The sequence below is a fragment of the Centruroides sculpturatus genome, unplaced genomic scaffold, assembly GCF_000671375.1.
Source record: "Centruroides sculpturatus isolate CEXI.00-Female unplaced genomic scaffold, Cexi_2.0 scaffold1158, whole genome shotgun sequence".
NCBI lineage: Eukaryota > Metazoa > Arthropoda > Arachnida > Scorpiones > Buthidae > Centruroides > Centruroides sculpturatus.
Genome location: NW_019385302.1, coordinates 29,181 through 42,824, shown reverse-complemented (window position 1 = coordinate 42,824; position 13,644 = coordinate 29,181). Strand labels below are relative to the sequence as shown.

The window sequence follows — 13,644 nt, the reverse complement described above, 5'->3', positions numbered from 1 at the left end:
TTTTGCGATAGAGTAAGAATTCTTAATGCCATGCATTAATTTTGAGAGAGGATTGTATACATGTACATTTAAAATTAACAGAAAAGGAATATAAGCATCCCAAATAAGATGAAAATATGTTAATCCCTACAGGCAAATGGATTACTGAGAAAATATAATATATATTTAAAATTATAGAAAGTATAAAAGAAAATAGATATATAACGTTTTTAATAATACAGTTCGATTTGTTAACAAATTTAAATTATATAAATTAAATGAATCGTAATTTATGAGTTTAATTGAGGAGAAAATATGTTGAAATAAAAGATAAAAATGTTATTTTCCGTTATAAATCGCTATTTAACGAAGAGATATTACACTAATGTCACTGCATACTTGTATTTGTTTGTGTTTTCATGGAAGGAAAATCAATAAAGCAATTTTTTCTTTCAGATATCATCTCCTAGACAACCTTTCTTTCTGTCTGCTTTTTACTTCTAATATTTTTCGAAAGTCATTTCTATATAATATTGTTTTTAAATAACGCAATTATGTATGACGAAAAATAACTCATTTTTTTCGTTTCGACACACACTATAAGATATTAATCTATCCTTGAACGTTATATAGAATTAAAAATCCCCTTTTAAAAAAATCTGGTATGATTTTGAATATTTATATTTACTTTTTCTTATACTCGGTGGATGTTTAATTGGCTTCAAAAATCGATATTTAGTCGAGCAAATCGTTATATCGAGCGAGTTGCAAAGCGACTTGGCTACAAATTCGATCGAGTGCGAGTGCACTGGAACTTGGCTAAGCCCATTTGGTAGTTATAAATAACTACTAAACATCTAGAGGAATGCCTCGATTCATTCAAAAGCGAAGACAAAATATAAACTCATGCTTTTACATGTATTTTAAGTGATCATTTTTATACATTCGCTCTCCTAGCAAAACGGTTGCCATGTAAAAGCGATGCTATTTTTTTGCTAAAATTTATGACATATCCGGTTAAATTTATTTAATAAAATTCATATAATATGTTGTTTTATCGATCTACTAAACATTTCTGAATAAATGTGCGTTATATATATATATTTTTCCTCCACTTACTAGTGAGCGAAAATTAAATAATTCTATCGCATGAGCGGTTGAGTAAGCGATTTTATAGCTAGATTCTGATTGTTAATTAAATAGTTTAGCTTTATTTTTACCTAATTCAACCGTCTGTGCATTAATTAGGTGTTATGAAACCTCCAAAATCTTTTTTTTTTTTCTTCAGAGTCGTAATAAAATAAGCATTAAGGACAAGTCGAGCTCTAGTTCTGCTTTATCGTATTTCGAGAGGCATTCCTTGTCATTTTATACTCTGCTCTGACCTATTGCCCCGACAATATCTCGTATGACAACATTCTCTCACAAACAAGTACGGCGAATGTTTGCTTTGTCGAAAAACACGTGGCATATCCAGTTCACAAACTTCTTTACGCCACGCCGTTCGGCTTATATTACTATATTATAGTTTCCGTACGCTGAATGGCGTTAGGGAGGAGTTATATATCTCCATTTGAATAATAATTATTAGGCCCGACACGTTTTGATTTCCTTAACTCGTTTATAAACTTCCATCACGGATTTTAGAGACTAGACGGGGAAAGATCGATTGCTATTTTGCTACTAGATAACTAGTTTCTATTCGAATTAAGCAATTTGTAACAATTACGTCTTTTTTAAAATTACGTAAAAATGGAGATAAATTTTTGTATCACGCATCTAAATCTGTTTTTTATTTCCGCCATGATTACGAACAGAGCGATAGCAAATTAAAGAAGCGTTATATCGTAATCTATTCGTTTTCGTGCGATTATGCAATGTATCATCACTATAACAAGGTATTTTAAATATAATTTTAATGCCATTTAATACTTGAAACTTAGAAGAAAGTTTTTTTTTTTATGCGATTCAAAAATGATTATATATGAAAATAAGCGAAAAATGAGTCATAAATCACCACTTTACGCATGTAATAGACTATAATTCTGTAAAAAAAAATGATATCACTTTTTTCTAGTGTGTTTTTTTCGTATTGTGCAAGATTTAGTTTTGTAAACGTTACGTAAAAAATTCTACTTGGAATATATATATATCAGGAATTAAGTATGTAATTTCTGGTAAGCATAGTCACGAGTTGGATCGTATTATTACTTATTAAACCCAATTTTCAAGGATTTTTCTATAAAAAATCCATTTTAATAAGTACTTTTTTAAGGCAATTTTCAAGGATTTTTTAAAAAAAAATCCTTGAAAATTGCCTTAAAAAAGTTACTCGAACAGAACAAGTAGTCAATCTTCTTAATCACAAACAAAAAAATAATGCGGTAAGCTTCCTAAACTGTAATCAAAAGATTAATCTAATCTTGTAAACAAAGCTTAGATTAATACAAGATTATTAGTTGATGTTTTACAATATACAAATATACAATAACTTTCAAAGTACCTTTCATGAAAACCAAGTTCGGACATTGATTATTAATTAATCAATATTGACGCAAATTGTCTAATTAGTTATAAGAAATTGCAAAAAAAAATGTCATTAATTTATTACATATTAAATCAAGTATTGATTAAAAAAAACATGTCCAGAAAAATCGGTATTTTATATGTCATGATAGATCTTTCTTATCTGCATTGGAAACATTTAAAAAAATACTTTAATTTATTTGACAAGCTCGTTAATTCATAAGAAAAGTAGTAGTGTGACGAACTAGCTGTCGATAATAAGTATTACGAAAAACTTTTAAGATGTATTACATAGAATTCACAAGAAATGCTAGAAAAAAAAAGTGGTTAATCTACATAAGATATTATAAAAAACATTGTAAACACTTCATTAATTAATGAGATATATTGTATTTGTTTACAGTAATTTACAGTTTCACGACAATGAACTCGATCCACGAAATAAACGTAATTTATTTTTATAACATATCTTGGAAAACTTTGTAATAAAATGGAAAATAATTCGCTATTATTAGGAGGAAAAAAAAAAAAAAACATTCTTCCTGTACGAAATAGTTTCCTGTTAACAATTACGTCAATAAAAACAGCATCAAAGCGAATTTTCACTTCCTCGTTGCCATGTGTAAAACAGGTGGAGCGTCAAGGACATTTGCATGTTTAAGGTCACCTTGTCATTGTCAAGGTTAATTTCTAGACGGGCTCACGCTTCATCTAATCAGCCTCCATTCAACAGCAGATACTGACATTGCCCGGAAAATAAACAGGAAACAATACTAAATGAACATTTACTCGTAATTAATTTTCTAAACGTCATCCACCACCTGCTATTTCGTTATGTGTAGTTGCAACAGAAGAGAGTTGTTTCTTACTTAAACTATACTAGTGTAAGCAAGAATTTAAACCCGTCTAGTACTTCGATAACTCGTTTTTAGTTCGTATTACGATGTAGGATGAGATAACATAGTGAAAACTAGTTAAGAGAATACAAAACAAAATTCGCTTTCACGCTCTCTTGGTTATTCGTTTTGCGATTACTGCCCCGGTGATATAATAAAAACATGAAGCTAGTTTAAACGTATTGACAGTTCAATTTTCAGTCTTTTTTTTTGTATTCTAGCCGCGCCACTCCTTTATAAACTTTGTATAGTCTACACCCGGTTTTTGTTATATAAAGGAAGCTCTAATCAAAGTTAATAACCTAGTTGACCTTCATTCGTTTCGAAAAACCTCTACATTCATCTGCGACTGTTTTTCTCTTGTTCTAGACGTGGTCAAAATGAAAATTTTTGTTTTCGTTCTTTTATATGTAAATTTAATCAAATGTCTACCCGTGCAACATTTTTCGACAATTGCATCATCGTCCTAACATAATCAATTCTTGTCAAAATGGAAGAAATTCATTGTCACGAGATGATTTTATAATGTTATTTTTATTTCTATCGAGTTAAATGTATATGGGAAATCTATATTTGTGTCGATTGAGAACAATAACTGATAATATTACAAACACACAAAAAAAAGGATTGCATGATATCATGCTTGGTTAATCGTGTTTTCCGATCATAATAGTATTGGGCGCGACACGACGCGTCGTCGCGCACTCCTTTAATCGTTTTTTTTTATGATGTAAGAAACGGATGTTAAAATTATAATATAACTGAATTAAAATTTGATAAACGAATAATTTAATCATTTATAAAATTATGCGGCGATTCTCAATTTTTTTTTTAAAGACTTAATGACTCTTTACACGCGCTCACGCGAAGCGCGAAGCGACGCGATGATTTCTTCCTCTCATGAAGTTTTCTCTTAATATGTGAGATTTTTGAATATGACCTCATTCGAATCGAAATCAACAACGATGGAATTCGATAATTTTCCCTGTTCCAGTTTCTCTATTTTGCACCGCTTCGTACCTGTTCAAATTGAAAAATTTTCCCTGATAAACAAGTGCGTACGGGTTTCCTCTTTTTTCCAGGCTTTATAACACTCAATGACCCGAGTAGATTTCATTAACGTATTAAGGTCGAACAGCTCACAAAATAAATAAGTAAATAATTATTACTTCATTTTTTAAATCATGAGAGAAAGTTATTAGTCACGTCGCATGCTTACGCGACACGACGCGACTAACAGCTTCGTCTCCACATAAATCTTGGTAGAAAAATGCTTCTTTCTTATTGAACAAGTATTGTCAAACGTCAATTTAGCGCCTCTGTTTGTTCGCTTCTAAAATGGATACTAAATCGAATGTAGTATTAAATTGAATAACCCCAAACGTTAAGATTGGTGTGCAGTATTGGGGTCTTTGGACAAATAGAAATGCCATTTAGAATGCAAAATCGTACATTATCTAAGCTATAGATATGACATTTGGACACTTGAGGATGAGAATCTCTGCGAAAGAATTCTTTATTTATGAGGAGGATCCTTTTAGAAGTATTCATTGCGATTTATAAGGGTGGCTCTATTTAGAACGGCGTTTGACTGTATCTTGCTAGGAATAGATCTAAAATTAATCATTATTTTTAACTGGAAACATAAAAGAAAATATGTTTTATATTTATAAAAAGTTAAAACCTTCTTGAAAAAAACAGCAGGTTCTAAATTTCCCAATGGAATTAAACATGTTCTATTCACATAAAGCTTTTATTCACCTTCTCTAGTTCTAAATCATCGCATCAGTATCAAGAGAGCAATTCTAGTTTCTCAGAAAAGTGGACTTGAAACGACCAAAGTCATTAATTTCAGTAAAGAATCTTGTTTCATTTAGGAAAAGGAAGAAAAGAAAAAAACACAAAAAGCAAAAGTGTAGTAGAACTTGAACTCGACGATCTCGTAAAAGCAATTTCAATGACCTTTTTCCTTCATAGTTTTGTTAATGTCGCAGAATTTCCGTATTGGATATGGGCCAAGTTAGTCGGGGTATTGTCTAAAAATTTGATGTAAGCATCTTTAATGTGATTACTAAACGTTACTTAATCTATAAAATAAAAATCATTAAATATTATGAAGAATCGAGTAACCTATCTGTTTGCCCCCATTTTATATTAAGTAAGCATTTTTTTTATTATTATAAACATCGTTAACTGTATTCTCTTACGTGATTTCTGTAAGGTAAAAAGAAAAGAAAAAAAAAAAGGTCATTAGAGTCCGGTTTCTTGCCACGAAAATCCTGATCCTATGCATTTTACGCTTTCGAACTTTCATATCTAGTTATAAAAAAAGAGGTTACGAGTAAGTTAACGATAGAAAAACGAAGCTAAAAAATTTCTAAGTGGAAAAAAAACACACACCATCATCGATCATTGTCAAATTAGTTACTGATTTTAGCCTCGATGCATTTTTGATTATTTTCTTTTCGAGTCAGTTGATCTGTTAATCAAGCTCCAGTTTATCTTTTGTAAGAAAACAGCCAAATGCACTTCTTTCTTTAGTTTCTCCTCCTCCAAACTACATCCAATTCTTCCAGCTTTTGTAGCTTGCCAACAACTCCCCAGTTGGTTGGCAACAAATGTGATTTATTCTTCTATTTTATTATTTATTTTTTTTATATAAAAAAATCTAGATTTAGATTTAAATGGAAATTGTAAACTCTTCTAAAAAAACTTAGTTTGAAGAGTTGAATATTAAAATAATATTTTTTAAGTGAGGCGTTTGCGGAAATTAGATTCGCATCGTCTGCATTGTAAAAGTTAAAGAAAAAGAATGAAGAACAATGAACGATAACAATAGATTAAAAGAAAAACATTGTAATTATGTCTAGACAAAACAATACTAAAAGCATATTAAAAAAATAAGTGGAAGTCTGGGAAAGTAACTCGTTTAAACTTTTACTTTTTAATAGAGAGAGAGGGGGGACCTTAAGATAGGAAGATCTGCAGGCCTCTTTTTTGAAAGCTTAATTTAGTTTTTTGTTTTATTTATGATATAATTGAAATACTTATGATCTCTGTATTAAAAAAATATATATATATATACGTGAGCCGTTCACAGCCCGGTACTTGTAAAATCTAAGTGACTCGTACAACATGGAATTCATATGAAACGGAATTATCAACAGTGTTATAGGGGAGTCGACTGTATTCTAGCTAACATAATATTAATGTTACAATACTAATAAACGTAGTCTAATATTATTTATAGGTTTAGTATTAAATCTGTTTATTTCTCTTCGTGTCACGATAACTTATTTGTTAGATAACGTTTGTTCTATAACTGATAAACTGGTAGCAAGGCAAACATTTGACCTACTATATGGAAAAAATAAAAGAAAAGGTTAACTATACTAAGTTAATGATAGACTAAACTTACCAGAAGGCAAGCAACTCTATGCAAACTAATTACTGTATGTATAAAAAGAATAGTAGGAAGCTATTTACAGATGTGTAGGTTATTAAAAAACGAAATATTTCTATTATTTATAACTTCACTAATTAATAATTAATGATAATAATAATAGATGTTTTCTTTTTATATATTTTTGGCACCATAGAAAGAAACCAGATATTCATTTTTCTAAATTAAGTGTGAAAAGTTCCAGAGTTTTAACGTTTCCACCAGGAATAACCGAACAGATGACCTAAAGAGTTAAGTAGGTCTATAAAGGTTTCATAGAAGAGGCACCGTCTGTAGAAGTAGACTATAAATAGACTACTCGCTTCCATCTTCTGTTTTTACACTCGACTAGACCTACAACTATTTTTTTCTCTCTCTTTTTTTTCTTTTTCTTTTCTTATTTCCCTCGCACCTGTTGTGTAAACAAGCGGATGGAGGTCGACGCTCCGTCTAGTATCGAGTTGATTGACTTTTCTTCCTTATAGTTAATCGAAAATGACAACTACACGCTCTCTATTCTTCCGCTTCTGGTCAAACAGCGAAACAAATGGGAAGAATGCCACAAAAAATTGTTTTCCGGACGAACTGAGCCAATCGGATTGTTTCCAAAACTTGACTGTTGAAGAAATCTATTATAGTATAGGGTCTACTTTAGTGTTTTCCACGTTGCAACACGTAACGTGTTGCCGGTAACAAATTGAATTTTTTGGAGCGGGACTATAATCTTAAATACGAGTATGGATTTCAGTGCTGTAATTAGAATCTTAAGTGTTTGAGGTAGACTACTTTAACCACGTTTTGTACCCGATTGTCACATCTTTGTTACGGTATTGATGAATTGATGAAATATATAAAATTATAAATATAATATATAATATTTAATCTAGATAAACTGCATAACATAGTAAACGAGTTCAACAAGTATTTTCCTACTAGACAGCCGCCATTCATTTAATATTTTTTTGAACTTTCCCTCTTGTCAAACTACGACTCGTTCAGAAATAGATCGATTGTTTGATCTTCGTTTAACACGTAGAAAAACATATACTCGTAATTATTTTAACATATATTTCCGTTTTCGTATGATGAACTGTTTTATCTGATGACTTATTACCCGGAATCACGCCCAAACGGTTCTATTTTGGCAAGATGCCTGCGTTATTTTCGGGGTTACGCGGAAAAGCACGTGGGTTGGATGGCGGTTCGAGAGTCTTGTCCCTTCTACGATACCGTCGTTTAACCTAGTTTATTTAAGAATGCCGATTAAAAAGAAGAAAAAAAAAGAAAGGGAAAAAAACATATTTTGTTATGAGTGGCGCGGCCGCGAACCTATAGACCTATTTATAAACCAGACGCCATTTTGTTCTTAGTCAATATGCGTGACGAGTGATGTAAGCTCTCGACGGGAGATCGTTCGTTAAAAAGGCTTTGTCACCGGCTGTATACAAACAATAGAATCATTATTTAATTAGTAAAAAAAGCCTTCCTTTTTTTTATTTTAAAATTCTCCGAAACAAATTGACAGATTTAGTATTTTAAATATATAAATTTGATTCCTTAATCCGTATCAATTGGCAAGTTTATAGAATCGGTTGCAGATTTCTAATAATTCAGTCTTCTCGGAGATATATTTTTCCCCCTTTTTGTATCGATCAAATATTTAAAATGGTATGCAGAGTACAAAGATGAAAGTACGAAGAGATGATAAATCTCAAATGTCACTCTTAAGTCCTATTTTATTGTTTAAAATTACTTCTCGACATAATTTACATTCCAATATATAAGACTTCAAATTTCTTATAAGGAATTTTAAAGTTTTATTAAGATAAATCACATCAATATCATGCTATTGGATATGCAAATAAAGACAAGAGCGTTAGACGTGTCGACATGTTCTTTTCGAATGTAATCCTTATTTGTCAATCGCAGAAATAACTCATTGTATATAGAAGTGGGTCTTTTCTTAAGTAAATAGACACTATGGAGTTAAATTTTTTTTTTCCAAATATAGACATTTGGCCGAAATAGTTAATTTTCTCCGCTGTGTGACTCGACAGTAAGACATTTTTATGAACTTACTCATCCGGGAAATTCCTGTTTGGTTAGAAAATAATTTTTGTAAGTTTATTTGAAAACTTGAAAAATATCATTTTATATTTCTAAAAACAAATATAAAATACTAGCAATTGTTTGCTCGAAAATCACGTTCGATACAGTGATTTTTATAATAGAAATATATTGTTTTACTTTCTACGAAACGAGAAAATTAGGTCAGTCTGCCCAGACTCGGGTCATTGACTGATTCCAACATGTGCGCGACCCAGTCTACAGATAAACAAACACACTATTCTATTTTCATGCACGTTGTAGTTGTTTACGGATGCTGCAATTCCGTTGTACAGAGGAAAGACATGACAAAGTATGTGTATTTTTTATTTTTCTTTTCATAATAATTATTTAACAAGATTTAAACAATAATATTTACTCATATAAAATGATGAGTTTGGCAATTTACACCTTTGTCTTGAATCGCCATTTTCGTAACATGATATGCAAATTCTGAAGAGCTAATGATGTTGAAACATGATTAATTAATACACAAAATAAGCTTACTAATTTAACAAAGGAAAAAAAAATGTATTTTTATAAGCAAAAATTTAATAATTTTTACCGAAAATATTCTAATAATTCATTTTTACAGTTTGAGTTAGAAGGAAAATGACTATAATCTGGTGATTTCCGCCGGATTTTGTGTTCGTAAATTCTACAAAACTAAGTCTAGTTAAGGGGATTTTACTGTTAACGAATATAAACGTGGTAATTCCACATAAAAATAGGAAAATACGATCGATTTCATATAATTTACATAGCGTTAAATAAAGAAATTTTTATGCATAATAAGTCATAAATGGGGATATTTTTTTTTGTTAAGTATTCTCGAAACAAATTAAAACAAACGGAAATTTCTCGACACTAACTCAACCTTAAAAAACTACATCTTGTTTTTTTTTAATTCGCATTCAAACTTTGGTATTTTAAGCTCTCCTTCATCTAAAGATACTGCTATAATGCTTATAAACATTACAAAACCTCTTAAACTTATGAATTTACTAATTAATCGTATTAAAAATAAAGAATTTAGCATTGCATGGTTAATAATAATAATAATATATAGTTTTAATTGTAAATATTTTGCAAGCGAAGAAAATCTTGCTTTTTATTTTTCTATACTTGTAAGAGGAAGTAGGTTATTTTGAGTACAAACGATAACTAATTTTCCAAAGTAGGTACTTATTTTTGCTTAAAATTTTGTAGAACGAACGAAAACAAATATATCTGATGGTCGAGAGATGTCTTAAATGCGATTACAATGATATAATTGACATTTTCTTCACATCCTATTTTGTTGTGTGACAAATGGGTCAGGGACTAGGTAATATATGTTTTATCAGAAATCTTTTTTAGTAGATTGTTTTCTCACTAAATCACAACCACCCACTAAATGCCAAACAAGAATGAAGTAAATACTGTATTCAATTAATCCACCCTTTACCCCAGAGCAAACGACTTGAGAATGTTCTATTAGTGTTATCTACTCTTCGCTCGTGTTACAATTACAGTTTTTGGAATTACTCTTTACTTTCTCTTGTTTACACGATAACAGTTACTCAGAAGCGTGATAAATTAAGCAAATGAGCGGAGAAGAAAATATAAATGACCTCGCGATGTCCTCTCTGCCACGATTGCGTCTTGAGGGTCTATCGACCATGTGCTACATTCAAAGTAGAAGAGATAGGTTTTTCCCTTAATTTATTCACGAAATGCCAATTTAAAGTTTCTGGATAAGTAATTTTATAATTTATTTTTTGTATAAGAGAAAAATAAAAATAGAAATTATCGCCTCTTTCGATACTGTAATTTTATAAAACTGAAACCGTAGAAGTGATTTTACTGATAAAATTTGATGCTGTTAATTGATAGATATAGATAAATCTTCTAATTTTAAATCGTGGCTTTAAATTATAATAATATATTTTATCTGCTATTGAAGTCTGTGAAGAGAGAGAGCAAAGATTTTAAGGATTAAACCAGAAAAAAGATAGGGTTTCTCGGGTCTTCTATTCCTTCTTCCGATGCTCTTGATATATTACACGTTTATACATTTGAAATTAAATAAATTTATTTTTTAGACTTCTCTTAATACTCATATATTAATTCATCTTTTGTACTTCTAATAATACCTTTATTAGCCTTTATTACACTGTTTAACAGCCAAATATAAAACTCACAACTTTTCCAGTTCAATTCTGGAAATGAGTATTATGTAATTATAAATATTATATATAAATAATTCACTGTATTTACGGAATAATTATTACTGACTTCAAGTTTCATAACTCTCATTAATATACAGCAATTCTACAGCTGTATAGCTGCAGAAAAATGAAATATTGCTAGCCTGAACCCCTCTACTGGTGTTTCGCAAAACATTATCAAGGGGTATATTTCTTATCTGAGGAGATGACAAATGCAATTGGTTGGTCAATACATAGCCTATATTTAGAAGCAATAATTGTTTATGTGTGTTTACAAAATGTATTTTATATCAGAGGGTATTTTTTCAGTCTCCGGAAGGGTAATACCCTCTTGGACTACCTTGAAAGAAACTTTACTTTCTACAAGCCAAGGAAGAAATCTGAAGCCGGGTTTCAGCTTTGGATTTTCCCTCCTCTTGTTGTCCCTGTTGCTATTCATAAACTAGATTCTTAGAAAACTAGAAATCTGATGATCAAATTACAATTTATCCTTTGATCTTGAAATAGATCGTCTTGATTCATGTTATAGTTTGTAGATTCGTCTCTAAGTAATTCAACAACTTATCAATCATCTGAAAATTTACCGTTCATTTATTAGATTCCGGGCTTGACGTCGCGAGAGAGCAGAAGCCAAGGCTGTAGCCATGGGACCCGAATCGAAATCTGTGTAAGGAAATTTTAATTATGAAGCCTAGAAAATCAATTTATGTAATTTCAAGAGCATAAGAGACGTAAAGAAATGTTGACAAACCGAGAACGTTAAGTCAAGAAATAGAGGGACCTGGAAGACTGTAGCATTCGGCCCACTCCGCAGGCTTGAAATTACCATCCAATTTTCCAAAAATATAGGCCTAATAACTAAATTGTAATTTATCATCAGGTAACTCAGAAGATTCTTAACCAACCTTCGTTCTTTTAATCTTAAACTGTGATTCATTTTTGATTTGAAAACGTAAATGCCAGTTTCTAATTCACAGAGGAAAAATTTAGTAAAATTAAAAAAAAAATTGATTATTTATTAATAAATGATTAATATGCTAATTGCAAAATACATAAACCTTAACAGAATTATGAACATCCTTCGAATAAAGGATACTAACTGGTAAAAGTGACCATTTATTGGTCAAACGGATCGAATTTAGGTCAGAACGTAACAGTAGAATTACTTCGATTAAGCAAAGAATTAATTACTTTCTCGACACATTGCGTATCATATTAATTATGAAACAATCGAACTATCCTTTCACTGCATAATGTGGGCGAGAGGGTCGTTGATACTTCTAAAAAAAATCGAACAATCTCTTATTCTCTCACTTATCGACAGCATCGACGAGGGAGAAGAGAAAGAAGAAAAGAAGATACAAATCCAAACTAGTCTAGATTTTCTGTTGAGATTATTTATTTAAGTAGCATCCATATTCTCTATTAAGATGTATAGTCGTTGATATATATATATTTTTTTGCTTTAATTGCTTCGTTTAATCTATCATGTGCTGTTTTCCAACCAATGGGTCGCGCGATTCCCTAGGGAGGCAGAACCTTCTTGGATAATGTCACGGTCTTCCAGTAAGTTAAAAGGGGGTCGACGGCTATAAAAGGTTGAGAAATATTACTCTAGTGCTTTATGGACCGTGTACCTATAAACACTAGGCAATAAGTACGAATCTAGTTAAAATTATAGACGTGTATTTATCATCATCTGGATCCAGATGATCCAGATGATGATAAATAACCCCACTAAAGTGATTCGGATTTTAAAAAAATCGTTAGATAATTTTATGTTATATAAAAAAAAGCAAGTGTTTTATAGCATTGATTATAAATAAGTGAAACATTTACTCTAGTCACCATACTAGTGTATGAGTGTCGAAGGGGTTACGAGGAGAAGAAAACGAGTTATAGGGAAAGCTGGTCATGTGACCGATTGCATCATCGACGAATTCGATGCGCTACTTTACTTTTTCCTTTCGTCCGGCGACACGCCTTCGCGTCAAGGACGCCATCTCGTTTACTACACAAACAAACAGACTGGGAACGTGACTGGAGTCACGTGACTACCAGACGAGGTGACTAACGATTGGGAAAGATGCGAATGTTACGCTCGAGTCATTGACGAATGACGAACGAGAAATTGTCCAATGGGAAGATGTTTTGCTCATTATGAAATATAAACGAAAGTTTCGTTTCTTCGCACAGGTTTTAACGCGTTGGATTACGCGCTTCATTCGATTTTAAGGTGAGTTCTATGCTTCTAATCCACACAAATTATTTCAGTGCGTGTTTGTGTGTAAGATGTAGCATCTTAATTGATAAAAATTGCTTCCTTTATATATTTAGGTTTATTTATATAGTGTCATGAGGTGTGCTTTTATCTTCAACTCGAGATATATAAATGTATATTGTAGAATTGCAACCTATTTAAGTTTGAACTTGTAGCCACGTATTAAAATATATCCTAAATCTATAGAAAATGTGATTTTATTAT

The 13,644-nt window shown here is 31.1% G+C and overlaps 1 long non-coding RNA gene across 2 annotated transcripts; it reads right to left on the bottom strand.

Annotated features, from left to right (window-relative positions):
* Window positions 1–4,382: 4,382 nt before the first annotated feature.
* On the bottom strand, window positions 4,383–6,200 carry LOC111637381. 2 transcript variants are annotated; one of them, XR_002758683.1, is made up of 3 exons: window positions 5,802–6,200; window positions 5,609–5,717; window positions 4,383–5,488 (listed from the first exon to the last, which is right to left on the bottom strand). It is a non-coding gene; the product is annotated as an uncharacterized LOC111637381 (long non-coding RNA). The 2 variants fall into 2 exon arrangements; XR_002758684.1 differs by having other exon boundaries at window positions 4,383–5,437.
* Between the last annotated feature and the right edge of the window lie 7,444 nt (window positions 6,201–13,644).